Consider the following 23,331-nt stretch of genomic DNA (forward strand, 5'->3'; position numbering starts at 1 on the left):
TTTTTTTTTGCATGCTACCTTACACCTGGTCCCTTTGGCACCTCGTGATCGCACTGGCTGGTGTGCTTCTTCCATGTGAGCTTTGTTGCTTTTGAGCTAGATGACCGCTTGTTCACCTTCAAGCCTTTAAGACCCCAGACACTATCTCTTTTGATAGCCGGGCACCATCAGCTTTCTTCACCACATTTGCTTATGCACCCTTTTGTCTTCAGCGATCCTATCATGGAGCTGTGCAGCCAATTATATGATTTTTAGTTCTTTGATGCCTGATAACTGATCCCTTCGGGACCACTCGATCACACCGGCTGGTGTGTACTTCCATGTGGGCTTTGTTGCTTCTGAGCTAGATGGCCGCCTGTTTATCTTCAAGCCTTTAAGACCCCAGTCACTATCTCTTTTGATAGACGGGCACCATCAGCTTTCTTCACCACATTTACTTTTTCACCCACTTTGGCTTCAGCAGTTGTGTCGGGAGAGTGAGCATCACAGAGTTCCAATTTAATAAAAGAAAGTATTCATGCATTGAGGGAGTGTTTGAGTAGAGGCCCAAGGTCCTTCCGCCACCTTAATACTTAACCTATAAAGATAGGCACATAGATCTATTTCCCCATCCTCCTATATATATTTGCATGTACGTGTCTTTGTCTAGACCTCCATGAATGCCCTTTGACTCCTAGCTCTGTCCTCCATCTCCCTTGACTTTCCTCCTGCCCTACTACCATGCTCCATCACCACCTGGGCTACAGCTATGCAACCTTACCCTTGATCATTCCCCATCAGGCCTGCCACTCTATGCAACCTTACCCTTGATCATTCCTCATCAGGCCTGCCACTCCCCCCTCTCTATCATTTTGGGTCCCATGTTGTTCCCTTGTCCCTGTGTTTGTTATCACCACTTCCTTACCCCCCTAGCCCCCCGCCCCAAATCCCCCGGAACTGTCAGTCCCGTTGTTTTTCCTCCAGATAGTTCATCCAGCCTGTCCTACTCAGACAGACCTGTGGAGACACTAACATGCACGAAAACAAGACAGAGGAAAACAAAGCAACAGTATACAACCAGACAACAAAACAACAAAAACAAACCACTGACAAAGAACAAAACAGAGATGGGTCAGTCAGGGTGTGAGGTAGTACCGATGAAGAACACAGCTTTCCCCCAGGTCCTGGATGCTTCCTCCCCCCAACTACCATGATCCGAATTCTACGTTACAGGGCTGGATAGGGCAGAGGTTGTACACTGGTGCATATGGGGGCTGGAGGCACAGGGAATCCAGGGTGGATGATACCTTCAGAACCAAGGGTGCGAGAGGCAATGCTGGGAGAGTGGAGGGTGAGTGGGTTGGAAAGGGGGAACTGATTACAAGGATCCACATGTGACATTCTCCCTGGGAGATGGATGGCAGAGAAGGGGGGAAGGGAGACTCCGGATAGGGCAAGATATGACAAAATTACAATGTATAAATTACCAAGGGCACATGAGGGAGGGGGGAGCGGGGAGGGAGAGTAAAAAAAAGAGGACCTGATGCAAAGGGCTTAAGTGGAGAGCAAATGCTTTGAGAATGATTGGGGCAGGGAATGTGCGGATGTGTTTATACAAATGAAGTACGTATATGTATGGATTGTGATAAGAGTTGTATGTGCCCCTAATAAAATGTTTTCTTTAAAAAAGAAAGAAATGGCATTGGACCATGAATAAATTACTTGCAATTCAATTTTTGGGAACCTTCATATTAGAATACTGATATTCGTTGAGTATGGAATTTTTTCAATTCAAAAATAAAGAAGAATTTGGGTATAAAAGTACAGACATAAATAGACAGCCAGGGGGTTAACTGCTCCCCTTTTCAGTGTTGTTCTCCCAGGGGAGGATAGCCACCGGCAGGCGAGACTGGGTGGGAAATTCAATGGGGCACGTTTTAAATAGTCATACAAACAAAGATTGGTACAGTGTAATCTTTCAGGATTATATTGTATCCAAGCAAAATACCACAGATTTATCCATGGACCACTCTCCAGTGCTTGCTTGCCCTTTTAAGTCATTGAGAAAATCTTCTGACTGGAAATTATAGTCCATGGTTTCAAAAGAGTGTCATTTCAACCCAAAAGGGGTTTTAGACCAGAGAAGTACAGTGACCTTGACTCAGCATTATGCACATAATTGCGGGATAGTGGTTGCTCAGGAAATTCACAATCCGAAAACGACACTACTCAGAGAAAGGATGACAGTTAGGAAGATTCTACACCTGCTCTGTGATGGGCAAATGAGATACTCTATTGTCTTCAGGTATGGATGAGCCAGCTCCACTAAGATTCCCATTTTCTGGAGCACCTGTTATGTATGTAGACGTTGAACAGAAGAAAGCTTTGGCATACTTACAATTATTTTTGACCGATGAGGTCATCGAAAAAAAAGATTACGGGGTGGAACCGCGGTCAAAGAGCAACAATCCGCTCCTCAGTTTTATACGATTTCTAGAAGCAGGGAGAGGGATCCAGTGAACAAAATAACCTTTAGAAATTTCTGGGCCTGATCATTACTTCAGGGAGTGGAGGGTGCAACGCCTGCAGAAATGGTATTAGACCAGGAATAAATAACTTGCCATTCGGTTTTGGGAAGCCGTCATGTTAGAATACCGATATTAGTTAATTATGATTTTTTTGACTTCACAAATAATGAAGTATTTGGGTACAAAATTACTGATATTGTACAGCCAGGAAGGTTAACTGCTCCCCTTTCCACTGTTGTTCTCTCAGTGGAGCATAGCCACAGGGAGGCAGAAATGGGAAAGAAATTGAAAACGGAAAATTTTAAAGAAATATAAACACACATAGAGTGGTAGTGTGTAACCCTTGATGATCACGTTGTATCCAAGCAAACACCTCAGATTTGTCCCTACAGCAGTCTCCAGTGCCTGCCTGACAAGGTAATGTCATTGGGAAAATTTTCTCACTTGAAATTTTAGTTCATGGCACCAAAAATGTCATTTTAAACCAAATGGTGTTTTACACCGGGGAAATAACAGCGAGACTGACTCAGCATTATGCACAGAATTGAGCCTTATTGCTTCCTCAGGAAATTCATAATCCAACACTGACACTGCTCAGATAATGGATAACAGTGAGCAAGTTTCTAAACCTGAGCTCTGATGGGCAAACGTGGTGGTCTAATATCTTCAGGTATGGATGAGCCAGCATGTTTAGGGAACCTGTATTCTAGCTTACACCACTTCTCCCTCAGTGTTGTCCTGCGGTGGCTTGCATGTTACTGTGATGCCATAAGCAGTGCCACCCAGTATTTCAAATAGAAGCAGGATCACCCATGGTAGAGAGGTCTTAGTGGAATCTCCAGAAATAAGGGTGGGGAGGAAGACCTGGTGATCTACTTCTGGAACATGAACCCTTTGGGTTTAATGACAAGGAAATAATACTGACGAAGTACTAAATCCTCAAAGTAAAGTCAACATTAATGACGTGGATGGAGGAAAACACTGAAAATGAGAAAAAATAGCTGCACACATATTATCAAAATGTGAAGATGGTATATATGAAGTGCTATCAAGAAAAATCTGCAAGTTGTCAAAATAAAATGGAATGTTTAAAAATCAATTGTTTATGAATTATTAAACTTAGTGTGGTATTGTCTATTTATACTTAGATAATCAAGTAGTTTATAAGGCTGAGATTGACAAATGAAAGAAGCTTGGCATCGTATTCATCATCACACAGTACATGGCAAGATATTCCCTGAAGAATAATTCTGTCAGTGGAAGGTTAATATGCATATGCCTGTAAGTAAGACCACTTACAAGTGATATTTAGATTTGTACACCAACTGTTTAAGCAAATGTAAACCATGGGATCCAGCCCCACAATCAATTGGGCCCTTAGGAATAGTGGGTATAATTAAGGAAGATAAAGCAGACAGCAAAACCGAGTAGAGTGGCCTCATCTCCAATTCCGGAATAAGATAGCAAGGTCATTTAACAGTGAATTTATATAGAAGCGAGTCATGCAAGACTCCAGAAGGCACAGTCACAAACAGAATGGACAAATGTGAATGTTGAAATATCCTGAATTCTTTTTAAACACTCCATGATAAGTTTTAGGCTGTGGGAAAATGAGGACCATGAAGAGAGGATACAGACTAATTATTTTTTCTCAAAATTAAAGAAGATTGCAAGGCCAAGTATTTGGATGGAGAGAGGAATTCACATTTTTAAGTTGAAGAAGAGTCCCAGTCACATTCTCCTAATTAAAAATTATCCTCATGATATCCTCTCATTATAGTGTTACCTTAATGATACCTCATACAAGCACATGGCTTATTCCTATCTGCCAGCAGTTTTAACTGCAAGAGCAGACATGTCATTGTTCTCTCCACTCAGGAGACAGTTACTTCAATTCACCTGCCCTCGGCACTGGTCTTAAGTTGCTCACCCAATTATTTCAAGAACCCCCAGGGTAAAAGTTGTGCCTACGTTGTTAGGTTGGTAGGTGTGTGTGTGTGTGTGTGTGTGTGTGTGTGTGTGTGTGTGTGTGTGTGTGTTGGGGGTGGGGGTTATTGCTATCCATAAATAGGTGAAAGAATATAAAGCCTTTTTATTTCTGCCCTTCAATTATACAACCGTCCTATAGGACTGATCCAGAGGGCATTTGGGAGACGAAGTGATAAAGGGAAGCTGATTGCTTTTAAAGCTAGGCATCTCTTAGCTGAGTAGCAAGAAGTCAGGCGCCTGTAGGAGCTGTATACTAACATCTTAGTATAGGGCAGCTGTGGAGAAAACTCCATCTGGAGATTGTGCATTTCAGCTCTAGCTTTATCCTTGGAGCTTGAGGAGGTTTTCTTCTAACACTAGTACGCTCTTCCAAGCCCTGTGATCAGGAGCATAGAGATAAGGCTGCTTTCATCCAGGTTCTGTTTTCCAAAATAAAGAAATTGAGGACGGGGAAGGGAGGGGATAAAGGGGAGGTGATATCAAGGAAGTCAAGAAGAAAATGTTTTGAAACTGTGGTAGCAATTGTACAGTACTGCTCCATGTGATTGAATTATGAAATGTTATGATATTTGTAAGAGCTCAAAAAAATGATTAAACAGGAAAAAAGAAGATGGCCGACCGGAGCACCCACATATTCCGAGAGCTCCTCCGAGTTTGGTGTCCAGGTAGCTTAATGGTAGGAATCTGGTGAGTGAAATATCCCCCCAGGGACAGCACCCCAGCCCCACCCCATGCATTTCTCCGAAGCAGGGGTCTCGGTGAAACAGGACTCTTGGGACATCTCCGGTCACAAGGCTGCAGCCATCACACTGGCCACTAGCCTAAGCTCCATCCCCAGACCGGACCCCAGCCCAGAGTCACTTGCCTGCCCTGCCTGGACAAGCGCAGCAAGTCGCGTGATCCCCTACACCAGCTGCCCACTCGCAGGACCCCACTAGGAGAGAAGCTTTCCTCTCCTTCATGGCAGCCATCTTCCTTCGGGCCCGCGTCCCTCCCTCCATTGATCCAAGCTCCGCGTAACAAACCTGCGGGTTGTCTGGCGACCCCCACGGGGGATCATCCACCCACACTGCTGCCGCGGACCTCTCCACTGGCCCTCCGTGTGCCCGGCCTCCCACCCCCGGGAGCCTAGCCCCCGCTACACTCCCAGCCGGGATCCTGCGCTGAGCACTTCCCGCTGGCACGAGCCATAGACCAACCCACACCTACCCACGACCCTGTATTTCCACAGAGTACCGCGGCCCGGGCCACTGAGTCTGCCCAACGAGGGCCCCTCCCAGCGCCTGGTGCTGGAGTGGGTGCCACTGCCAAGAGAGCATGAGTGACAGAGCTCTGCACTCCAGTGGACTGGCATAGCACACACTCTCCCCCCCTCCCCCCGTGAGCTGCAGGGATCCAGCGGCCGCGGCTCTGAGCTATGAGCCTGGGCGGAGGAAGGGCGCCATTTCTCTCTGCAGTTTCGCGCCAAGCCGCCGCTGTCCATGTGGCTCAGCTGAGAAGTCGGCCCGCACAGCTCACAGCCCAGGCAGATTAAACAATAAACATTCTGCCTGCTGGGGAACCTGGGACTCGGCTTTGCATTAACTGCAGAGCTGTCTGTGTGCTCCAGCTGGCTCACACCACATAGGGGCCCAGTGGGGTCCCCGGTGCCAGCTTCTAAGCCTGCTGGAGCCCTCCCCAGCCACCACAGGAGGCAAACACTGTGCCCTGTGCCTCCTCTCAGTACCCTTAGCTGCCCAAGCACTTTCCAGCTAGTGCAGGACCGCCAGTGGGGAGCGGTTCCCACCTGTGTAGCCTCTGACCACAGGCTCAACTCTATAGGCCTGCAGGGACCTGGGAGGGCTTGCTGAGCTGACGAGCACTCCCACCACCTCCCCACCACCACCACATAGCCCCGCTCCGGAGCCCAGATCAGCACCACGTCTTGGGACAATGCGAAATCAAGCACCTGCGCATTCTATTAGGCATCACCAGCGCTTAGAGGGAAAAAGAGGAAATTTTTACATATACACATCTACATATCTTCCATCTAGCATTGTTTTTTATCTTTCCTTTGTTTTACTTTCTGTGCTGTATTCTCTCTCTCCTTCCTTCCTACTTTTTTCATTATTGCTAGTACTTCTCTTCTGTCCCTTTTCTATAGATTCTCCTTTTCTCTCTTTTTCCTTCTCCTTTCACCTCTATTATTATCAGAGCTTGTCCCTCCTCTTTTATAGATTATTCTTCTTCCCCTCACTCCAATTTTTTCTTCCTCTGTCCAATATTTTGTTAAAAACTATTTTTAAATCGTTAACCTTTTAAATCCTTTTTTATTACTATCCCCCCTCCCCCCAAAAAAGAGGGAGCTGCTAAGGGTACCCTGTCAAACGAGGTCAAAGCAGCGTGAGAGCACTCACTGAGGTTCCAGACCCCACTCCAGCTGCTGAAACATCTCACCACTGCGGGTCACCAAGCCGTCGGAGAACTCGACCTACACAACAGCCTGACTCACCCTTAGAGTAGGTCATAGGCAATTGCCTGAAAGAATCCTTAACAATAACATAGATAAGGTTACCCCGGTCTCCCAGAAGCATGGGGCCTATGAAAGGATCAAGGAAAAATCACAGACCACATCACACCGAACAAAAAAACCCAAAAAACAGAGAAACGAAAACAGTAACAGACCTAACATTGCTAATAGAAGAAACAGATATAGATCAGCCACAAAAGGAAATCTTCAGAACTCTGCTTGCAGTAATAAAGGAGCTAAGAGAAGCTACCCAGAATAAGGATGCAATGTTAGAGGGGGTGAAGTGCACAATAAAGGGGATGAATTCTACCCATGAAAGGGAACTGCAGAAACTAACAGAGGAGGTATCAGAAGCCACACAAAAGGTCACAGAAGCTACGTTTAGGCTTGAGGAGGCAGAGGATCATATCAGTGAACTCGAGGACACTCAAACAGAATGAAGCAAGCGAGAAAAACAATCAGATAGGAAAATTAAAGAAACAGAAAACAGCCTGAGATCAATGACAGATGCTATGAAGAGGAATAATATTCGAATAATCAGTTTACTGGAACACAATACAACACACAAGTTGACAGCCAAGATAGCAAAGGAATTTCTGGAAGAAAATTTTTCCAACCTAACAAGAGAGATACAGCCACTCATACAGGAAGCAGAAAGGACGCCGGCTAAGCTAAATCCCAAGAAGAACACGCCAAGACATATAATAGTAAAATATCCACCGTAGAGGAAAAAGAGAAAATTTTATGAGCAGCAAGAGAAAGGAAGACAGTCACGTACAAAGGAGAACAGATAAGAATATGCTCAGACTTATCAGCAGATACCATGAAGAGGAGGAGAGAATGGAGCAACAACTTCCAAAAGCTGAAAGATAAAAATGCCTCCCCCAGAATCCTGTACACTGCCAAGTTATCCATTAATTTAGAGGGTAAGAGAAGGGTCTTCCAGGACAAGGAAGAACTCAAAATATATGCTGCAAGTCACCCAACCCTGTGGAACATACTGGTTGAAGACCTATGGCCAGAGGATCAAGTTCCACCTAGAACAATTAGGAGACCACCATATAGCCCATCTCCATCTAGAAGCCAACAACATGCCAGCAACAAGTACCAGGACAACAGGGTCTCAGATGGAAAAGAGGACATGATAGAAACGCTCCACTCAAACACAGCACAATGATATGAAGGGAGATACGTAAAGACTCAAAACATAAAACAGAGTATGGAAACTATGAATCCAGAGATAGTAATAATTACTCTGAATAACAATGGACTCAATTCGTACATTAAAAGAAAGAGGCTGGAGGACTGGCTTAGAAAACATAACCCATCAATCTGCTGCCTGCAAGAGACACATCTTAAGCGAGCAGACAAGAATATGCTAAGAATAAAGGGCTGGCAGAAAGTTTACCAATCGAATGGTAACTCCAAGAAGGCAGGAGTGGCTATCTTAATCTCTGACAAAATGGACGTCAAGATCCAAACCATAAAAAAAGACAAAGAGGGACACTACATAATGCTCAAAGGCTCAGTAAACCAGGAAGCACGTTGCATATGGAATATTGACGCACCTAATAATAGTGCGGCAAATTTCGTCAAACAATTAAAAAGATGACAGAAGAAATCACGGAATCAACAATAATAGTGGGGGACTTTAACACTCCACTATCACAGAAAGACAGGTCACTAGGAAAGAAGCTCAGCAAAGAGACCAGAGCGCTAAACAATGTACTTAGGCAACAGGGCCTGATAGACATCTATAGAGCTTTTCATCCAAAAGCAAAAGGTTTCACATTCTTCTCCAATCCACATGCATCTTTTTCAAGAATACACCACATGCTGGGACACAAATCCAGCCTGAATAAATTCAAACACATAGATATTATCCAGACATCTTTCTCAGACCACCATGCCATAAAGCTGGTGATTAATAAGAGGGCATCCAGAAAAGCAAGGGCAACCAATTAGAGAATAAACAAGGATCTCCTGCGACATGAGTGGGTACAGGCCCAGATCAGAGAGGATATTAGGAAGTTTCTAGAAACTAACAAGAATGAGCATACAACGTATCAAAACTTATGGGACACTGCAAAGGCAGTTATTAGATGTAACTTGATATCATTAAATGCATATATGAAAAAAGAAGAAAGGCGTATGACAGATACATTAACACAAAACCTCCAACAACTAGAGCAGAGTCAATAGAACAACCCCTCCAATAGCAAGAAAAAATAAATAATAAAAATCAGGGCAGAGTTAAACCAGTGGGAAGACAAAAGAACAATGCAAAAGATTAACGCAACTAGAAGACTGGTTCTATGAAAGAATCAACAAAATTGACAGCCCTCTGGCAAAGCTTACCAAGGATAGAAAGGAGCAAACATCAATAGGCACGATGAGGGATGAAATGGGGGCAATAACAACAGACCCCAATGAGATAAAAAGTATAATCACAAAGTACTATGAAGGTTTGTATTCTAATGAATTCAGAAACCTGGAAGACATGGATAAATATTTAGAAAAAACAATCTCTTCCTTGATTATCTCAGACAGAGATCAAGAACCTCAACAAACTCATAGCGAAGGAAGAAATAGAGACAGTCATAAAAAACCTACCAAGGAAAACGACCCCAGGGCCAGATGGCTACACAGCAGAATTTTACCAAGCGTTCAGGGAAGAGCTCATACCGATCCTCCACAAAGTATTCCATAACATAGAAGAGAACGGCAAGCTCCCAAACTCATTTTATTAAGCCAGCATTACTTTGATACCCAAACAGGGCAAAGACCCCACAGGTATAGAGAACGTAGGCCAATATCTCTAATGAACATAGATGCAAAAATCCTTAACAAAATACTGGCCGATAGAATACAGCGGTATATAAAACATATCATCCACCACGACCAGGTGGATTCATCCCAGGGATGCAGGGATGGTTTAACATCCGAAAATCCATCAATATCATACACCACATCAAGAAGAAAAAGGATAAAAACCGTATGATAATATCCATAGATGCAGAAACGGCATTTTACAACATCCAACACCCATTCCTAATCAAGACACTCAGAAAGATAGGATTGGAAGGTAAGTTCCTCAAGCTCATACAAGCTATTTATGAAAGACCAACGGCCAAGATCATAGTCAATGGAGAAAAGACAAGAACATTCCCACTGAAAAAGGGTATAAGACAAGGATGCTCCTGTCCCCACTTCTATTCATTGTCATTTTGGAGGTTCTGGCTAACAACATAAGACAGCGGAAGGACATCAAAGGGATCCAATTGGGAGAGGAGGAGGTGAAACTATCGCTATTTGCAGAGGACATGATTCTATACATTGAAGACCCCAAAAGATCCACAGCTGGAGTACTTACAGCAATAGAGGAATACGGAAGAGTAGCAGGATACAAGATCAATAAACAGAAATCGGTAGGTTTTCTATACACATCGGAGAGGGCCATGGAAGGAAGAGGCAATTAAGAGGGAAGTGCCCTTCACAGTAGCTAAAAACAAACTGAAATACCTAGGAATATATTTAACAAAAAATACTAAGGAACTATATAAGCATAATTATATAACCCTATTACAGGAAACCAAAAGCAACCTCCACAAATGGATGACCCTCCCCTGCTCATGGTTAGGTAGGCTTAACATAGTAAAGATGACAGTTCTTCCTAAAGCACTTTACAAGTTCAATGCTATACCAATTCAAATACCATCAACCTTCTTCAAAGAATCAGAAAAACTGACCACCAACTTCATATGGAGAGGGAAGAAACCCAGAATTAGCAGAGAACTCCTCAAGTAGAAGGACACAATTGGAGGACTCGCCCTACCTGATTTTAATGCCTATTACACAGCTACAGTAGTCAAAACAGCGTTGTACTGGCACAACGATAGACACTCAGACCAGTGGAAATGAATAGAAAGCCCAGGAGTAACATCAGCAGCATATAGACAACTGATCTTCGACAAGGGTCCCAAAAACATCAAGTGGGAAGCGGATACCCTCTTTAATAAGTGGTGTGGAAACAATGGATATCCACATGTAGAAAGATGAAACAAGATGTTTACCTCACCCCATGCACAAGAATACACTCAAGTTGGATCACAGACCTAGAAGTTAAATCCCAAACCATCAGGACCATTAAGGAGGGAATCAGGACTAATCTCAGAGAACTGGCCCAGGGAGCTCTTGGCTTACTGCAACAGGGAAGGGTACACACACAGGTGAACTGGAAATCGACAAATGGGATCTAATTCGAATAAAGCACCTGTGCACCTCGAAAGAATTCACCAGGAGGGTGACAAGACACCCACAGACTGGGAGAAGGTTTTTAGTAATGACACATCAGACAAAGGGCTCATCTACAACACCATCAAAAAGAGGAAAACAGTTAACCCCGTAAGGAAGTGGGCAAAAGAACTGAAAATAACTTTCACTAGAGGAGACTCATATGGCCAATAAGCATATGAGAAAGTGCTCGAAGTCCCTAGCCATAAGAGAAATGCAAATCAAAACAACCGTGAGATACCACCTAACACCCCTGAGGCTAGCCCAGATTAGCAAATCAGAGAGCAACAAGTGTTAGAGGGGCTGTGGTGAAATAGGAACCCTCCTCCACTGCTGGTGGTCATGTAGATTTGTACAGCCACTGTGGAAAGCAATCTGGCAATACTTAAAGAAAATGGAAATTGATCTACCTTATGACCCAGCAATCCCTCTACTGGGCGTATACCCGGTGGAAGCAGCAAATAAAATATGACCAGTCATATGCGCTGCAATGCTTATTGTGGCACAATTCACAATCGCAAAGAATTGGAAACAGCCTAAGTTTCCATCAATAGACGAGTGGATTAGTAAACTTTGGCACATACACACAATGGAGTACTATGCAGCACTGAAAAGCATGGATGAGCACATGAAACACGTTATTTCATGGGAAGAGCTGGAAGGAATTATGTTAAGCGAGGTAAGGCCAGACTCAATGGAACAGGTACAACATGAGTCCCCTGAGATAAGTGCAATCAGCATGACAGAAATAGAAGAATAAACATCCATCTCACAATAAATGGGGGGAAGCATAGATAGTTGGAGGAAGGGCAGGCCACACTTAGGGAGGTACATGACAGTCTAGCAAAAAGAAGGAGAAGTGGGGCAGGGGGGGTGGGGTGGAAACCAGGATGGGGAGAATCTGAGTGGATGGTATGGGGAGGAACAGGGCACTAACCCACCCGGGGAGAGTATTGGTTGTGTCCCCACAGAACTGGAACATGCATACGGACCCCACCATGACACACCAAACAAGGAGGGCAATGTAAAATATGGAGGACTACACAAAGAGGCTGGAGCATACGCTGGCCCAATCCAGAATTGGCCCGACCCCCACATTCGAAGGGAGTACCACAGAAAATGAAAATAGATGATCTGGTGTGGGAAAGGAACTGACGCACCACAACACATCCAGAATGAAGCTGAAACAAAGGAAGGAGAAAGGATATAGTGGAGTACACCTGGGCCCACTAAGCCCACAGATTGATAGCCCAGCTCGAAGGGCCCATTGTACAGAGAGGACCATAGAGCTGGCCACACTGCAAGATGCGACATCCTGCACCAACACATGGCCCTACATGAGACAGCACTTGAGACACAGTGGGGGATGTGCGACTGAGCTGAACCCACCACACTGAGGAAAACACTGGGGGCGTGCAATGGAGCAGCGGGGGAAGCAGAACAAAGAGATCCCGAGGGAGTATAAAGGATGGACTTTGGGGCCAGAACGTGGCACCACACAAGTTTTATCTGGAAAACACACCTAAAGGCCAACAAACAGACCTTGAACTACCAGCATTTTTTTTCTTTTTTCGCTATCTTTTTGTTTTGCCTTTTTTTTACCTTGTAAATTTTGTGTGTTAGTGGCTTTTCTGCTTATCAGCGTGTTGGTGTTGCTGCTGTCGAAGCCATGTTCATATGTGCAACTTGGGCGCTGTAAAAGTCATCTGCATTTGTATGCACATATTACTATATCAGCAGTGCACCTAGAGAAGAAAGGCTGGACAAACAATGAGAGGAGAATATAACAGGAACAACGGTCCTGGAAGGACATGAAAGCGTGGGAGGTAGGGGAAGGGAGGAGGTGTTGGCCAACACAGGGACAAGGGAGTGGTTCAAAACCAGAGGAGGGAGGGGATGGGAGGACTGGTAAGGAGTGACCAAGGGCAAGGTAACTGAGAGGAATTACTGAAACCAGAATGAAGGCTGAACATGGTAGTGGGACGAGCAGAAGGCTGAACATGGTAGTGGGACGGGCAGAAAGCTAAGGAAATAGAGAAAAGGAATAGGAGGCAAAGTGCATCCAGAGAAGCCTAAATACAGACATGTACATATGTAAATATATTTATGATTACGGGGGAAATAGACATGTGCATATATTTATAGGTTTAGTAGTAGGGTAGCAGATGGACATTGGGTCTCCTCACGCAAACTCCCTCAATACAATAGCACCTCGCCCAGCTAAATGGTCATTGCATGATACCCACCTTCCCGACATGATCACTGAAAACAGACGTGCGTGTAAGCAAACGTGGTGAAGAAAGCTGATGGTGCCCGGCTATCAAAAAGATATAGAGTCTGGGGTTTTAAAGGCTTGAAGGCAAACAAGCAGCCATCTAGCTCAGAAGCAACAAAGCCCACAGTGAAAAAGCACATGGCCTAAGTGAATACAAGGTATTGATTGAACCAGGTAGCAGACACCAAGGAACAAAAACAATCATTGTGTGATCACCTTCCTCACATAAACACTGAATACGAAGATGTGCATAAGTAAGTGTGGTGAAGAATGCTGATGGTGCCCGGCTACTGAGAGATATAGCGTCTGGGGACTTAAAGGCTTGAAAGCAAACAAGCGGCTATCTAGCCCAGAAGCAACAAAGCCCACATGGAAGCAGCACACCAACATGGGTGATCTTGAAGAGCAGAGGAGACCAGGTCTCAAACAACAAAGGTGGGGGATGGGGGGAATCACATCATCGTGAATGAGGGGGAGTGCGTGATGGGGACCCAATGCCCATCTGTAGACAGCTGAACATCCCTTGCAGAGGAGTAGTGGGGAGGAGATTAGTTACTCAGGGTTCAGTGTAGCAACAATGAAACTCAAAACCTTCCTCTAGTTCTTGAATGCTTCCTCCCCTCCCAATTACCATGACCCCAATTCTACCTTGCAGACCTAGTTATACCAGATGATGTACAGCGGTGCAGTAGAAATCTGGAAATAGAGGGAATCTAGGACGGATGAACCCCTCAACACCAGCAGTGGTAGTGGCAACACTGGGAGGGAAGTGGTTGTAGAAAGGGAGAACCGATCTTGGAGATCTATGTGTAACTTCCCTCTCTGGGACATGGGCAATGGGAAGGTGGGTGAGGGGAGATGCCGGGCAGTGTAAGATAAGATAAAATAATTATTTATTAAATATAAAGGGAGCTGGGGGAAGGGGGGAGCGGGGAGGGAGAGGGAGAAGGAGAGGGAGGGGGAAAAAAGGAAACGGAGCTGATTCCAGGAACCCAAGTGGAAGGCGAATTTTGAGAATGACGAGGGCAATGAATGTATAAGGGTGCTTTGCTCAATTGATGTATGTATGGATTGTGATAAGAGTTATATGAGCCCCAATAAAAAGATTTATTAATTTAAAAAAATACTAAACTTGATTATAACATCCTAGTTACCATAATAAAACAAACTACACCATTCAGATTATAATATCCCAGGGAACAATATTGAATTAGAACTAAGGATATAATGAAGATTAATCAAAACTAATTGATTTGTCCAGAACCTGGGAACATGGGAGTGCATTCTAAAGTTAACCACCAGCAGACAATTTCCCATAAAGAGAGGGAAAATGGGTGGGTCAACTCGGTCAATTTTCTGAGAAGGGAGGGAGGAACAGGCAAATTTCTTAGCAGCTTACAAAAATGGAGTTTCTTTTGCTAGTCTGCCTCACAAGCCTCAGCAGAAGGTAAATGTTTAGAAAATAATGGTGGAACATATGTACAAATATTCTTGCTAAAATTGATGTATGGATTGTTATAAGGAATTTAAGAGCCCCCCAATAACATTTTTAATAAAGAATATTGTTGGGGGCAAAAAACCCCATCTAGCTTCTCTGATTATTTTTTCAGAATATAGATAAATAACTATAGGGAGAGGTCACATAACATTCCTGATTTTAAAACATGCAGTATTCCCTTGTTCTGTTTCCAAAAGAGCTTCTTGATCTATGTACAGGGTCTACAGGAGCACCATGAAGTGTTCTGGAATTCCCATTCTTCTCAAAGCTACCCATAGTAAATTAAAATCAACACAGGCAAATGTCTTTACAGTCTGGGGTCCTCTGCTTTCAGCCAAGATCCATCTCACCTCAGTAGTGGTGAGCCCTTGTTCTACATCCTCTTCTAAATGCAGCATAAAGCTCCAGCAGCTCTCTGTCAATGTCCTGCTGCATTCATTGACTGATTTACAGCAAAATTTTACTTCAATGTGACATCAATGTTATCGTTTTACAAGGTGAGCATTCTGTCTGGCCACGTTTCTTTGGAGCGGGTACAAGAATGGATCTCTTCCAGTCAGTTGGCCAATGAACTGTCCTGCACATTTCCTGGCATAGATGAGTGAGTGTTCCATGTTGGAGCCACTGTGTCAATATATCATGTCAAGGGCCTTGCTCTTTTCAGGGTCCTTCTCCAAGGACAGGTCTTTTCTTAAAATAGATTGAAAGTATGTAAGAGGAAGTGTCACCATCCACACCTTTAAGAAGAACGATGGTCACACTCTTTCAAAACGGATATGTTTGTCCTTTTGGCACACTTTTCTTGATTTAAAACCATGCAATATTGAGTTGTTCTGTTCCCATATCTGCTTCTTAATCCATGTAAAGGTTGTAGATAAGCACAATGTAGTGTTCTGGAATGCCCATTCTTCTCAAGGATACCCACAGTTTGTAGTGATGCACACAATTCCTGCGTTGTAGGAAGCTGGAATTTATTGTGCTGAGACTTCCCATTGATGTGGATATCCTCAAAATGGTGCAGCCAGATTATATCCAAAAATAGGTGGTGGATTACAGCTGGAATCTCCTCAATCTGAACTGCTTTGCTCCCTATTTGGGTCAGATGGTTCATCTGAGAAGTCTCAGACTCTCTGCAAACACCCTGGACTTGACACATTCCTAGGGACCAGGAGGTGGAATGCCAGGACCCTAAATCTTAATAGAGACAAGGACCTTGCCTCAGGGCCAACTGTAGTTAAAGCCATCCCTTATAACCAGTCACCTACATTTATCGTTCTATCGAAACATACTGGGAGAGAATAAATTTCTGTTTTTGAAAGCCTTACATAAGTTGAATTACTTTCTTATATAATGAGCTTATGTAACATATTCTGGTGTCTTTGGGGGGGAGAATTGAGTGTATTCTATTGGATTCTGAAATATATGGGTTTACTTGCTCTACTTAGTATAAACAGAGCAAACAGATTTGCGTGTACTCTTCACTATCTCTTTCACACCTCATTATCTGTTCAGGGCCTTCAGGACATGTCTTAATATTTTCGTTGTGTGCAGTGGTTCATTGCCTGTATTGACTTGACTTCTTGGGATCATAATTCTCAGTAGTGTGGCAGTTATTTAGTAGTGTAATATTTGGATCTCTGGTCGAGTAGTAGGCGGTCTTGGTCTATTAATCAAGAGTTGGAGGCTTCATATGCACCAGGTCTCCAATTGAGAAAGATGAGAATTCTGCTCCCATAAAGACTTATTACAGTGTTTACCAAAGTACCTGATATTGCTCCTTGAGGGAAATGGAATGGTCCTGTGGTAGAAAGCAGATAACTGTACTTTATTCTATGGGAGAAAGATGTGGCTTTCTACTCCTATAGCTACAGTCTGAGAAACCACAGGGTAAATTCTGCCCTTTACTACATAGTCGCTATTAATCTGCTCATACTCAATGGAAGTGAGAGTTATTTTCATTTTATTCTCAATTATGTGCTATAATACAAACGTTTTCAATTGGCAGCTAGGTGGTGGGTGATTTTTTTTTTCCTGAGAAGAGGGTATGCAATAGGACCAATTATTTTGGGAGCCTGTGATTGGTAGCATTTGGAAACTAGGGAGCAGTTCTAATTTGTCCATAGGTCGGCTATGAGGGGCAATGGACACAATGGCACTGGATTTGGTTTATATGATAAAATGTGGCACTGCAGAATGGATCAGGTATAATGGAATCATGTAAGAAAGCATTCCATGGTACAAAGATTCAGAGTGTGGCAGTAAATTCTTTATTTCTTCGTAATCTTTCTGAGATAAAGGGATTTTCCTGAGGCGTGACTCCACAACCTTTCCTCTCTGAAAGCATTATAGAGAATTGAGAAGGCAGGACATGACTACAGCAAGAAAGGAGAGCTGTATCAGAGTTCTTCTGTGCACCAGAAGACCCTACCCAGTGAACCTCTTAAACCCAAAGTAACACTGATGCCAACATACAGATTGCTGTCTAAGGCAGGTCAGGCCCACAAATGTTGTCAGCAGACAAGGACCTTGCCTCAGAGTTAACGGAGATGACGGCTTTATCCTATGGCTGATGCCCTTAATTTGAATTCTATCCACCTAATCTATAAAAAAATGAGTGTTGAATGGAAAAACCCACAATTAACGATGCTTCCTTAAACACATTTAAGAATTACAAAAAGGTGCTGGACTTTTCTCTAGATGGCAATCCTCTAAACACATTCAGTGGGACGAATGACTGTTCCTGTACTATAGAGAAATGAAGCTCTGGAAACATAGGTGATTAGGTCTTGACTACTAACCATAAGATCAGTGGTTTGAACTTACCAACCCATCACTGGGGAGAGATACGAGGCCATCTATTCCTGAAATGAGTTACAGTATAATAAACCCAATGTTATCTCACGTGGTATAGTGGTTAAGAGTTGGACTGTGATCCCCAAGGTCTGGACTTTCAAACAGCCAATTGTTCTGGGGGCAAAGGACAGGGCTTTCTACACTTGCAAAAATTACAGACTCAGAAACGGACAGGGCCATTTTCCTCTCTCCTGTAGGGCCATTTTCCTCTCTCCTGGATGGCAGTGAGTCTCAGAGTTTGCGAAACCGAAAGGGGCTAGCTAAGAAGCAACAAAGCCCACATGGAAGAAGCATGCCAGCCTGTGCGATCATGAGGTGTCGAAGGGATCAGGTATATGGCATCAGAAGAAGAAAAATAATCTTACCATTGTTAATGAAGGGGGAAGTACAGAGTAGAGACCCAAAGCCTATTTGTCGGCCACTGGATATCCCCTTGCAGAGGGGTCTAGGGGAGGAGATGAGTCAGTCAGGGTGCCATGTAGCACTGATGAAGAATACAGCATTCCTCCAGTTCCTGAATGCTTCCTTCCCCACTCAACTATCATGATCCGAACTCTGCCTTGCAAGTCTGGATAGAGCAGAGGATGTACACTAGTGTAGATAGGACCTGGAGGCACAGGGAATGCAGGGAGGATGATCCCTTCAGGACCAGGGGTGTGAAGGGCGATACTGGGAGGGTAGAGGGTGAGTGGTTTGGAAAGAGGGAACCGATTACCAGGATCTACGTGTGGTCTCCTCCCTGGGGGACAGACAACAGAAAAGGGGGTGAAGGGAGATGCCGGACAGGGCAAGATATGACAACATAATAATTTATAAATTATCCAGGGCTTATGAGGGAGGGAGGAGTGGGGAGGGAGGGGGAAAAAAGAAGATCTGATATAAAAGACTTAAGTGGAGAGCAGATGCTTTGAATATGATGAGGGCAAAGAATGTGCTTTGCACAATTGATGTATGTGTGGGTTGTGATAAGTGTTGTGTGGGTCCCTCCTAAAATGTTAAAAAGAAAGAAACCCAAAGGGGCACTTCTCCTATTTTCTAGAAAGCGGCTCTGAGTAGCAATCGACATAATGACAGTGAATTGGAGCTAAGTGCAGGAGCCAGCTTGATAAATAGTCAAAATGTCAAAGCCATAGGGTGTACATGAGATTCAGTTTCATAAAGCTATTTCTAGAAGGTTATTGCTCCTCCCTCGTTCCCTTTCACAGTTTTTATGTTATTGAAATCACTTGGGTTAATGGCACAGTGGGTCATGTGTAAGGACTGAGTTTCTGTGTCGACTTGGCTCGGCCATGATGTCAGCCTACATATCAATGTTTGACATAATGCCATCACTTCCATGAAGAGATTTGCTGTCAGCAGCCAGGAGTGGGAGGTGGTATCCTGGTGGGTGTGGTTTCCCCCAGTATAAATATAAGTGGATTCTCTCTGAAAGCTGTGCAGCTTTTGGCCAGGTTCAGAAACTCACCAGAAGTGTGGATCTCCAGACGTGAGGCAGAATCTTGCCATATTTCCTACATAGCTTGGATTCATCGTTTGCACATCCCGTGAGGAATGAGCCTACCATCTAATCTGCCCATCTGGGATTCATCAGGCCCTCAACCTACTTGAATCAAGAGAAGGTTCCAGAGTGATATCTGAGACTTGCCAGCCTCTACCACTGTGCACTGAAAAGGTAAGTAGTGTGACTAGAACTTTTTCCTAACTATTTCTGACAGGTTGGAGGGGTGGGAGTAAAACTGGGCTTTATACTCTGGTAAAAGGTACAGACTCAGAAACTCACAAGAGAAGTTCTACCCTGTCCTATAGTTTCTCTATGAGTCAGCATTGACTCAATGTCTTTCAGTGACTAAGGGTGCTGGAGCCTAGATTTTAGAGGGCTGGGCTCACCCACTTGGCTCTCCCTGAGGTCTGAGAAGATGCAGTTTAACCTTCACAGGTCAGGATTCCTTTAGGAGCAGATTGGTCAGAATGAGCACAGGGACCCACTCAGCATCTTGGAGCTTGCCATCCAGAGTTATGTTGCAACATTTCACTCATTCCCTCTCTGGAGTGGCTGTCCGTAGAATTTTCCCACCCCTGTTCACGGCAGCTGTTGTCTGGAGAGAGGGAGAAAGTGAAAGTCATGGTGGAGGGCTGGTCCTTCATCTCACTGCCCCTGGTTGTTCCAGTGACAATTTCAGAGGACATCTTTTAAAGCTTGTGATAGTTGTCTTCATATTCACAGTGTCAAGAGTTTTTAGATAATTTGATATCCAGTTGTTTTTAACTTACGGTGTCACATGTTTGTCAAAGGAGAACCGTGCCTCATAGTGTCTTCAAAGTTTTGTTTTGTTTTGTTTTTTCAAAATATGTCACCAGGCCTCTCTGAAAGTACTTTTGAGGAGAAACCAAACCAAATCATCTTCTAAGTTAGCTTCTAAACATTCTAACTGTTTGCGTTATTAGGGGTTTCAAGTTTAAAGAAGTGAACTATGATTTTCACATTTATTCAACAAAAAATGACATACGTATTTTGGAGATTTTAAAGAATTCTTTTCTAATTAAATTCTTCCTTTTAAGATTTTTGGGTTTGCAATTAAATCTGTTTTGTTCCATTTTCTAGTGAAATTCTCTAAGGCTTTAGGAAAAAGGCATTGCATTTAGTTTGTTTTTGCTGATTCTCAGATGATTACTAGGTGTGGTATAAGAGTGGATCAATGACAAGGTGGGTGGAGATAACACAGGTCTAATAAAAGACTGATAGGATTTTCACATTGGCATCTGGGTGGGTCTAATCCAATGAAAATTGTCCTGGGAGATTTTCATTCCTGTGGTGAGAATATTTCTTTTAGATGCATAATTCATAAATTACATTTTCTTTATGGATCCTAAAATACGTGCCTTTGATTTGATGTTTTAGGCTGTTATTGTTGTTCTGGGCTATGGAATTGGTCCTGATTCATACTTACCCTCAAGTCTTACTCATAGTTAGCCTATGTCAAGATGGAATCAATTCTGCCCAAAAGATGGCCATCCTTACAATTGTTATGCTGGAGCTGATTGCTGCAGTTACCATGTCATTTCATCTCAACGAACATCTTCCTATATTTTCTCTGAACCTTTTATTCAACAAGCCTGCAATTTTCCAAGGACTGAAATGTTAATCTAGTAGAGGTCAATGCCAGTTCCTTGATATTTTTTCCTTCAAATCATAAAATATTGAAACAATATAAATTTGTATCAGAATTCAGATTTTTTGTTTGTTTTCTCTAAGAAAAGCTTTCCGTTTGAGTTCAATGAAATACACTTTGCCTCTGATTGCGAGTCATAATTTGATTTTAATTTGAATCTCTCTAATGTTCACCTACTGAGGATAAATGCATCCAATGATGCAGAGTATTTGTGACATAGACATGTTTGGTTTTCTCTTTCAATTTGATGCTTCTCGTGCACATGGAAACAGGAGAGGCAATGATTTTAAGCTCTTAGATGTAAAATACTAGTCATTGGTTCAAGCTCATCAACTGTTTCTTGGAGAAACAGGAGAAAGGGGTGCCTATTTGAAAATGATTAGGGCAAAGAATGTACAGATGAGCTCTTTATACAATTGATGTATGTATATGTATGGATTGTGATAAGAGTTGTATGAGCCCCTAATAAAATGTTTTTTAAAAAAGAGAGAAAGAAAGGGATGCCTAGAGAGTAATGGCACAGTCAGACTCCATAAAGGTTACAGCCTTAAAGCTAATGCTCTGGTGCAGTGCTACTGTATTCTACGGGGTGTTTATTCTGTGATAGGGTTACCTTGCTTGTCTTAGTAAAATGAGGTGGGTGTATTTTTCAATGATCTGACGTAAGTTGAGTTTGAACTGCCAGGCTCTGTGTTAGAGACAAAGCTGTGGATCATTAACCTCCATCCCACTCAGGGCTCCTTAAGCTATGCTTTCACTTTTTTAAAGATAATTGTATATCTAGTTTTAATCCTAAAATGTCTCTAAAGATAATATAACTTAGGAATTAGACTAAAATTATTATATAACACATATTTAACAACTTCTAAATTGCTTTGTTTTGCCCAATTTTTTTTCTGTTACTTTTGAGTGTATAGCCATGGCATGGGTCGGGTGGTGGGGACGGGAGTAGGATGAGAAAGCCAGAACTAGATTGGACTGCCCATTATGGTCAATACTGAGTTTCAAATTTGCTGGTCATTATTTCTAAATACTATGTACTTAAGAGGCAATCATCCCAATGGTAACACAATATTTGAGAACTTTCACTACATTCAGGTTTCTGTATAACACATAGGGTTACACAAATATCTTTCATAGCTAAAGTTTTCTGTACTTCTACTTGTTTTTCCAAGGTTCAGCTTTTAGTGTTAATCAGGATAGCTATTGCATGTTTCTCTGAAAGTGCTTGATGAATTATATTTCTGTTGCTTAATTTTTAAAGATAATTCATCCAGTTTTAAGTTGACTGTTGAAGTCATTTTACATAAATTTTATTTTTCCTATGAAGTTCACTGAAATGTTCACTTTTTCTGTCCTGTATTGGAGCCCTCTTGGAGCCCCATTGGGCTGCCAACCCAGCAGTTCCAAGGACCAGTCGCTCCATGGAGAAAGACAAGGCTTTTAACGCTTGTCAAGAGTTACAGCCTGAGGAAAACACAAGCACATCTCCTCCATGTGTTACAGGGTGAAACTGATGTCAGTGAGTTTGTTTGGTTAGTTGACTTGGTTCATATTTTACATGAAGTGTGATTTTTGATATTAGCATCTTCAGGCTATATTTATTCACCTGATTTTTTTACTAGCACTTCTCATAAAATTCACTTATGTCAGGGGTGTCAAACTGGTGGCCTTCCGGCTGCCTGCGACTGCTCAGGTAATTTTTTATGGCCCCAAATTCTCTGAAATAAAATGAAAATAGAAAAAAATTGTTATAAAAAAATAGCGCTTAGGGGAGATGGAGGCAATACTGTACACACAATTCCCTCTTTAACCCTTTAACTACAGAAGACCACTATACAGGTGGCCCAAAGTCTTTTCTGGAGGCCTGTGGACGTTTCTAGACACGATCATTTCCGGTAACGTTTTAAAGCGATGTCTGCCACTCTCATTGCATAATAAAAACAGATCCTAACAGTGAAAAGGTTAAAAACAGGACTCTAGGATGTGCTGTTATGAGTCATACCTAGCAGCAATGCTAGTTAACACTTTTAGAGGGAAGCCATTACGATTGTGCATCACATTTGTCAGCTGTCCAACATTTTTTGTTTTTTATTACTTTGTTATATTTTCCGGTCACACCATAAGAGGCAAGGGAAAGCTAGTAGAAGGAAAGCGCTGGCAAATTTCCGGTTAAAAGCATAATTATAGTTTTATAAATAAAACCAATGTTTAAATAAAAACAATTATATAGGGTT

Source organism: Tenrec ecaudatus, chromosome 15 (assembly GCF_050624435.1).
Source record: "Tenrec ecaudatus isolate mTenEca1 chromosome 15, mTenEca1.hap1, whole genome shotgun sequence".
NCBI lineage: Eukaryota > Metazoa > Chordata > Mammalia > Afrosoricida > Tenrecidae > Tenrec > Tenrec ecaudatus.